The sequence below is a fragment of the Phascolarctos cinereus genome, unplaced genomic scaffold (genome assembly GCF_003287225.1).
Source record: "Phascolarctos cinereus isolate Bilbo 61053 unplaced genomic scaffold, phaCin_HiC Scaffold_4;HRSCAF=312, whole genome shotgun sequence".
NCBI classification, from domain to species: Eukaryota; Metazoa; Chordata; class Mammalia; order Diprotodontia; family Phascolarctidae; genus Phascolarctos; species Phascolarctos cinereus.
In genome coordinates this window covers 628,428,014-628,435,576 of record NW_027555847.1, presented here as the reverse complement: position 1 = coordinate 628,435,576, position 7,563 = coordinate 628,428,014, and the positions used below count along the sequence as shown (strand labels likewise).

At 40.1% G+C, this 7,563-nt stretch overlaps 1 long non-coding RNA gene across 1 annotated transcript in view; it reads right to left on the bottom strand.

Annotated features, from left to right (window-relative positions):
- Positions 1-811: 811 nt before the first annotated feature.
- The window catches only part of LOC110216056 (uncharacterized), a 27,737-nt gene continuing 20,985 nt past the window's right edge, over positions 812-7,563 (bottom strand). Inside the window, exon 3 of the long non-coding RNA XR_002326680.2 lies at positions 812-1,990. This is a non-coding gene — a long non-coding RNA (uncharacterized LOC110216056). The remainder of the gene's footprint in view (positions 1,991-7,563) is intronic.

The following is a 7,563-nucleotide window of genomic DNA, read 5'->3' as shown; positions in this document are numbered from 1 at the left end:
CAGGAAGTTTAAATGACTTACTCAAAGGTAGTATTAGAGGTAGGTTTTGAACCAAGGTTCTTTGATTCCAGAACCAAGGCTCTTTCCACTCTACCATACTATTTTCTGGAGTGTGGGATTTATTTTGAGCAATAGCAGAAGATGGAGAGCAGTAGAGTAGCTAGGAAATGGGGTTTTTGGTTTTTAATGAAATTTAGTAGGTTGCCATCAACAGAGTCATGGCTCAGCAGAGTCCACTCTCTCTAGGCAGAAGCTTCCTGTCCTTCTATTAGAGCAAGATAAAGAGAATGGGATGGGATTTCCCCATTCGACATTAAGCTACTCTTTTGGGCATTAGCACTGGAAGCAATAGCCAATTCAATTCAACGAACATTTATTAAGTACCCACGATGAGAAAGACCCACAAGTCAGGGCAAACCCATGTCTCAGCATCCTCTTCACACCGGGGAAAGGAGGAGAAGAAAAGAGGTATTATTGTTGAATAAGTAACAGACATTAGGCACAAACATTTTTTTAAAAAATCATGGAAAAACGCTTTGTAGTTGCTACAAGTGCACCAGGCATTTGATCAAAGAGAATGATTAGCAGTGAATTGAAATCAGAGCCTCTTTTCTCTGAGAAGGGCTTGGCAACCTCAAAATCTGGCCTCTTAAGCAGAGCACAAAGAGTCAGGCCCGATTTCCAGTGGCAAGAGTACTAACAATTTGGAGGCTGCTGCCAGAAACAGAAAACAGCGGCTGGCTTTCTGCTCCAAGAGTTACCCAACCCAAGATTAATTGTTAGAAAGCAACAGGAGTAGGGACTTTTTTTGCCTCAGATGTGTTTCCAAAAGTTGGTTGGGTACTTCTAAACTTTAAAAAAAAATTTTAAAGAAGAAATCCCCTTTAGGTACTTTGCACTTACTTTGGACAAAAAGTTTCAGCAGGTGCAGCCATTATCCAGAGTTAGCAGTTAAGGCTGAAATGCCAAGAGGGTGTGGAAGAAGGGCTCAGTTTTCTCATTGGCAAAATGAGAGCTGTTGGGTTCTACTAGGATCCCTAAAATGTCTGTCTTCTAGATATAAAATTCTTTGTCCTAAGAGGTGCAGGCTTTCCCCAAGTGTGCTGAATTTGAAATCAGAGGATCTGGGTTCAAAATTGGACTCTGCCACTTTATTACCTGTGTGACCTTTGGCAAATCGTTTAACCTCTCTGGACCTCAGCTTCCTCATCTGTAAAATAGGGAAATTGGACTAAGTGGACTCTAAGATCCTTTCTGACTCTGTTATGATCTTAAGATCCTACAACTTGCCAAGTTTAATATTTTATTTTCTAAGGTTTCTTCCACCTATGACAATTATGACAGTTTTACCTCTCTTAAGTACTTAAATATTCAAACATACCTAAGATTTCATTGTTCCCTTTAGGGATTTAATCTTGGTACTTACATCCCCAATATCTAACACAGTGCCTGGCATATAGTAAATCCTTAACAAATACTTGTTGATTTATTGATTGATTGATGTATTCTCTCCCATCTCAAATTATCTGTTATTTACTTATCAATATATATGTTATATCTCACCCACTAGAACGTAAGCTTTTTGAAGCCACGGGATAGATATTACATTATCATCTTTGTATTTCAGCACCTAGAACAGTGCCTGGTACATAGTACAGCTTCCATCCCAGTGCTCATAGTCACTATCCAAAGAGGTAGCTCCTTTAGAGAAGAGGTCACCCAACCCCACCAAATGCTAATTGGTTAACTGCTGCTCACAGAGAAAGCAAGCTGAAGCAAAGCACTCTGAGGGAGAGACAGGGGGCAGTATGTGCCAAGCAAATCAAACCACCACCACCATCTTGACCACCTTCTCCCCGAAAATCCTGATGGAGACCCTGAATCCAAGAGCCTTTGGAATAGGAAATCTTCTAGCGCAGTGATCATAGCCATCATCCTGGGTAAGTGGAGATCAGCTTGGAAACTCCTCCTGCAGGTGCTACAGCTACATCTATTAAAATTGCAGAAAAGAAAATTCTTGTCACCAAAGTCCTTGCCACTGCCAAATTGTTCAGCATTAGAAACTGATATGATTTGATCAGTGCAAATAACATTAAAGAAGAGAAAGTATTATCAGCTTTGCCACTCCACCCTAAGAACCATGGTACTTTTCCAACTCACTTGCAACTGAAGCCTTTCATTCATGTTGTCTTTCCCATTAGAATATGAACTCCTAGAGCAGCCAGGTGCCACAGTGGATAGAGTTCCGGCCTTAGAGTCAGGAGGACCTGAATTCAAATCTGGCCTCAGACAATTGCCACTTACTAGCTGTGTGACCCTGGGCAAGTCACTTAACCCCGACTGCCTCACCAAAAAAAAAGTGAACTCTTTGAGATCAGGGTCTGTCTTCTTTTTCTCTCCACCACTTAGAAAATGTTTGGCACATAGTAAGAACTTAATAAATGCTTCATTTGTTCATTCATTCATTCAGAGTAGGCACTTAATGAATATTTGTTGATTGGCTGATTACTGCTTGTCACCTGAGAATGATCCTAGAGTTTAAATACTAGTTGATGAATTCTTTGGCTAGGACAATCTATGAAATAAAACACACACATACAAAAAAACTGGTCCTTGGTCCTGAGGCCCCCTTCAACTTCTATAATGACAATGGTGAAGTAGTGGGAAAGGGAAGAGAGAGTGCTAAGAATCACATAGTTTTTAGACTACCTATAAACATGAATTTAACATAGATAATCTAAACATGAGAACCTTACCCAAAGAGCAACAAACTGACATATGGCTAAAGGAATTGATCCATATTGACATCTGCATTCTTGATTTAAATGAAACCAGGTGATTTAAGAATGTCGTTGCTAAAGGAAGTTCTCAGTGCTCAAGTTCTCCTTGGACGGACGGATAAAAGAGTTTCTCAGGATTGTTTTCTTCATGTATCCCAAAGTAATAAGAAGTATCATTTATTGGGATATGTTGTCATCTTACTTTGTTGTCCTCATAATCAGCATAAACAAAAAGATCACCATGAAAATCAAAACTAGAAAAGATCTTGGAATTTTTAGCTGACTACAAACACAGCATATCAACAGTATGACTCATCACTCAAAAGAACTTGTGTGATCTTGGATTTCATTAAGAAAGCATGATGTCCAGTCCCATCAGAATCTACCCTGCTCTGAGATTATGACAAAACAACATGGAATTAGTTGATGAAATCAGGGCTGTTTGGCCTGGAGAAGACTTAGAGACAATGTATAGCTAGTTAGGCTACTCAGGTTTTATTATGAAATGCTGCCTCTAAATACAAGTAAAATTCTCTTCATTTTACATATAGGAAACTGAGGCATAGAGGAGTGAAGTGATTCCTTCCTTGGACACACAGTTAGTAAGTGCCAGGGGTGGAATTCAAACCCTGTTTCTTATATGTCACATACCAGATTAAAGTAACTGTTTACAGAAAACCAAGAAACGAATAAGAAAATCTTTGCCTTGTGGATGAACATTGGTGAGGGACCCATCAATGAGACATCCTCCCTCTACATCAGGGGTATACTACCTATAGCAGAAATGGCATGCCCACTTCCCCCCACTCCACCCTTTGCTGAAATAGTGGGAAAAAACCCCCACCAGATTTGGAGTCAAAATCCCTAGGCTCACTTAATAGCTCTGCGACTATGGAAAAGTCACTTCACCTCTCTAAGATTGATTTTCCTTGTCTGTAAAATGGGTATAATATTGATATTTCACAGGACTGTTGTGAAATTTAATGGAAATAATGTACTTTGTGAACTTTAAAGGTCCATATGCATGCCATTTATTTATTATTATTAGTGGAGTTTTAATCTGTGATGGTGGAGGACTTACCCACGTAGATGAAGAAGTACTACATTACCATTGCAACTGCTATTTGTAGCTACCTCCACCTCTCAAGAGTTGCTACTTAGCCTTTATGCACACTCAAGTGCACACACACACACACACACACACACACACACATACACACATGCACACACACAAATATACACATCCCTACACACCACATGCCTGAAGAAAAGGCTTCTTCGGCATCTTTTTTTTTAATCTAATTTTTATTGTTGACTTTTGTTTTTACATCACCTTCATTTCAGGACTTATGAAACATGTCACCTCTCCCCCTCCCAAAGAGACACCCTTTGTAACAAAAAATAAAAAAGTAATAAGGAGAAAACATTGATTTGCCAAAACCAAACATATCAGCCAAGTCTGAGAGTATATGGCATATTCCACAGCTATAGTCCTCCAACTTAACAAAGAACAGAAGCAGATCTATTTTTTTTTAAACTCGTCTCTAGGGTCAAGCTTGGTCATTAAAATTACACAATTTTCAATTTCATTTTATTTCGTATACAACTTAAAAAGGATCTTTGACCTATAAATAAAATAATAATGATGATGGTGCTAATAATTCATGATCCTATATGCATGTTTTAAGGTTTGCAAAACACTTTAAATAGATTATCTCATTTGGACCTCACAATAACCCCCAAGAAGTAGGTGTTATTATCCTCATTTAAAAGATGAAAAAATTGAGATCCAAAGAGATGAAATGACTTATCCAGGGACACCCTAATTACTATCTGAAATGAGATTCAAAACCAGGTCTTTCTGACTCCAAACCCAGGATGCTGGACCCTGCTCCAAGCTTCCTCTCTAAGCATTAAGACGCTGCTGATCAGTATCTGTGAAGTTTAACTAGGTAGCAGACACTATACAGAATACAGAGGCTGCAATCTAAATTAGGCAGGCAAACATCTGCCAGGGGGTTGAGTAAATCTGGCTTTGACTCCTCATGACCAACAAAAGGTATTAAATATTAAGTGTATGATTATAGGTGGTAGAGGGCTGAGCAAAGGAAATATCACAGGCTTCGCTCATTGATAAAGTGCTTATACAGGATACCATTCACCTTTTCAATATACTCTAGCCCCTAGTCGATATCAGAAGAGACTATCATGGTCCTCCCTCCCACCTTCAATCCTGAATTTCTAGCTCTTCTTTGCAGGCTCCAGTCTCCCTAAGTACACCCCACCAATGGCCCTTGTATTCTTGGTAACCATAACCCAGTTACATCCCCACCCACCTTGCCTTTCTGGCCTCTCTTCTTGTCAAGGAGGCCCATAATTTCCATTCTATCAGATCTGGCCCAATTTCTGACCTCTCCCTTTGTCTGTGGTGGGTCAACACCCTTTCCTGGAAAAGAGACCTAGCTTACAATCAGGCTGGCCCCTGGTTCTAGGGACCTTTGAACTTCAGAAATCCTCATGAGCTAAAAGAGTTTGAAAGGGGACATCTGATCCTCAATCTTCAGTCTTTCCTGGCCAGCATGGTGTACCTTTTCAGTCACGAAACCCACTACTGCTCCATGTTGAGTACTACAATTCTATCCTGTAACCATCCATCCATTCTTCAGAATGTGACTTCCTCAGGAATGTCCTCCCCTGTCAAGTCAGAAACCCTGCCACAGCAACCCTGACGTTTGTGCTAAGAAAAGACTTCAGGACTCATTGCCACAAATTCGACATTTTCTGGCTTGAAGAAAAGAAAGCAGGGATTACGTTAAAGAGATGAAAGAAGAATATGAAGATTTCAGTAATGGAAAATGTATTCCATGGTGATAACAACTGTGGAGGGCTGGTGGTTTAGGTCCCATGTCCATGTCACATCAATTTTGTCTTTGTTGGGTCATTTCAGTCATGTCCAACTCTTTGTGAGTCCATGTGGGGGTTTTCTTGGCAAAGATAGTAGTTTGCCATCTCCAACCCATTTTACAGATGAAGAAGCTGAAGCAACAGGGTTAAGTGACTTGCCCACGGTTGCCCAGCTAATCAGATTTGAACTCAGGAAGAGGAGTCTTCCTGAATCTAGGCCCAGAACTTTATCTACTGCACCACTTAGCTACCCTTTTACTATTTGTCCTTTACCATTGTGACTGAGAATATCTGAGGCTTGGACAAAAACCCAATCCCAGAATCCTGTTTCTGAAAAAGAAATGGGAAGTTGGCAACCACATTCTTCTCCCCAAGTTCTAGGGCCTTGGGGGGCTATTCATAGAATCTAGAGCTGAAAGGGCAACTAGAGATCATTTGGTCAAACCCCCTCTTTTTGTAGATGAGGGAGATGAAGTGACTTGCCCAAGGATGAATAAGTTGTAAGCAGTGGAGCCAAGATTTGAACCTGAATCCCCCACATGATGAATCCAACACTCTTTCCCATACTCTGATGTGAAGAGAGGAACTCTACCTCTTGACCTCAAGGTACAAAATTCTAATATTGTTTTTGTTTGTTCAGTAGTATTTGTTTATGTTTTCTTTCAATATGACTCCTCGGGGAAGGGAACAAAGGAGGAAAAATAATGTTTAAGAACTAATTATAGGGGCAGCTAGCTGGTGCAGTGGATAGGGCACCGGCCCTGGATTCAGGAGGACCTGAGTTCAAATCTGGCCTCAGACACATAACACTCACTAGTTGTGTGACCCCGGGCAAGTCACTTAACCCCATTGCCTAGCCAAAAAAAAAAAGAATTACAGCAACTCATAGATATATAGTAATTTAGCCCTACACCATCCTCATTTTACCAGTGACAAAACTGAGGCAAAGAATAATAAAGGGATTCACCCATGGCTGCAGAGCTAATAAGTGGCAGAGATTTCATTCAAAGACATCTTCTGACTCCACTACCCTAAGCTCATTTGGCATAAAAACAGAGAGATTGTTTTTAAGCCTGACATATGAAATAATGAGATTAGAAAAGTTCTAATGTCCCATCCAATTCTAAAAGTCATGTTGAATTGTATACCAGAAGTGGAGTCAAGGATACTTGCAGTGGATAGAGCACCAGCCCTGGAGTCAGGAGGACCTGAGTTCAAATCCGGCCTCAGACACATAATAACACTTACTAGTTTTGTGACCCTGGGCAAGTCACTTAACCCCATTGCCTAGCCAAAAAAAAAAGAAAGAAAGAAAGAAAGAAAGAAAGAAAGAAAGAAAGAAAGAAAGAAAGAAAGAAAGAAAGAAAGAAAGAAAGAAAGAAAGAAAAGATGTAGGTTCAGAAAGGAGGGGCAGATCACTCATGTAGCAAGTACAAAGGACAAGAGATTGCCTTGTGTGCTCAAACAGCACTGACGTAATATCAGGAGATTCAGATTTAGGAGCATGTTAAGAGGACCCTTTGGGTTTGACTTAAGGGAGGACATGGATAAGAGTCCCACAGGAGGTAAGTCATGGACAGGTTGCCAGCTACACTGTTGAAGGGAATACCCACATCAAACACTGAGATCACAGACCAATGATCTCAGTCAATTGTCATCTTCATCATCATCATTATCAATCATCATCATCATCAATCATCCCAAAGTTGCCACGTTCCCTACCTTCTTATTCCACCCTCTAACTCCCTGAAATATGTCAACAATCAAGGATTCTGTCTAATCTTATTATCTGCAAAAAAAAAAAAAAGCCAAGAATTGCTGGAAGGCTCCCAAAAGGCATTACTGTCTCATGAATCAGTACAATAAAAATTATCATTGA